Here is a 1,461-nt window from a genome sequence, read left to right as displayed (position 1 = left end):
ATCAGTCACTGTAGCTTCTGCTTCTGAACCTTCGACTTTCAGAAACACTGATCTCAAAAACCTCAACGCCTGCCTTCACTGTAACACATTTATTCAAACAAGGCCATATCTACTCCGGCAAGGTCTCATCTAATAGTGCTTATTCAGATCTCTGTCTCAGATGAAAGTACAGGAGGGTTTGTGGTGTTTTACTGATTTAAGCCTTGCCTGACTCCCTGGACCGCGTTAGGAGATTGTTTTCAAGTTTGAAGTGTCCCAAGTGTTTGTTTTACATGGGCTCTGAAGAATAGAAGCAAATAAAACAGATAATATGGTTGGAAAGGACCTTACAAGTGAAATTCTTGGCAAGGTTTCCTGTTGCTCCCCCAGAGAGAGGTACCAATGCAAAATTAGGTTCTCTGGTAGTCATGGACCAGACATCACAGTGTGTATTTGTAGGAAAAAAAGGACATAGGTATCTTAGGTTTTTTTTTATTGCTATGAAGAGGCACTATTACCATAGCAACTATTATAAAGGAAAACATTTAATTGGGGATGATTTCAAAGGCTTAGTCCATTTTCACCGTTGTAGAAAGCATGGCAGCATGCAGTCATACATGATGCTGGAGAAGGGGCTGAGAGAGAGTTCTACATCTTGATCTGTGGGCAGCAGAAGGACATCACCACACTGGGCACAGGTTTAGCATATGAGACCTCAAAGCCTGCCTCCACTGTAACACATTTATTCATATCTATTCCAGCAAGGTCACATCTAATAGTGCTATTCACTATGGGCATTCAAACACATGAGTCTATGGGGGCATTCCTACTCAAACCATCACAATCCACTCCCTGGCCACCATAGGCTTATAGCTGTATCATAATGCAGAAATGCCTTTGGTCTAACTTCCAAAGTTTCCATAGTCTACAATAGTCTTAAGTTTATTTAAAAGTTCAAAGTCTCTTTTGAGTCTCATGCAATCTCTTAACTGTTGTCCCCTTTAAAATCAAAATAAAAGATCTTTGCTCCAGTGCTGGAGAGAGGGAGGTCTGCAGAAGCGACACAGCTGCTGGGACAGACTCCGTATCTGGCTCCAGTCATCCAGCACCTTTCCCACCCGAGGAGGGGTGTCCACCCGGGAGGAGTCTCAAGGCCTGAGCTGGCAAGAGAGCTATCTTAGCTCTGGTTCACCTAGGCTCCAGTCTGCACAAGTGAGAGTGTGGACGCAGAATCTACACAGCTTTGGGACAGACAGAAGCAACCTAACTTCGGGGACAGACCCTGTTTCAGGCTCCAGAAATTTGGGCATCTTCCTCACCAGAGGAAAGGTGGCCACCTGTGAGGGCTCTGTATGCCAGAGCAGGTGAGAGAGTCATATTGTGTCCAGGGTCCCTGGGTGGCTAGTCTGTGCAGGTGAGTTAATAAATGGCAGAGGCAACACATCTTCTGGGACAGGCCCTGTTTTGGGCCTACATCTTCAG

This window comes from Mus pahari, chromosome 15 (genome assembly GCF_900095145.1).
Source record: "Mus pahari chromosome 15, PAHARI_EIJ_v1.1, whole genome shotgun sequence".
Lineage (NCBI taxonomy): Eukaryota > Metazoa > Chordata > Mammalia > Rodentia > Muridae > Mus > Mus pahari.
The sequence above is the reverse complement of the archived record's forward strand: the minus strand, read 5'-3'. Positions refer to the sequence as shown.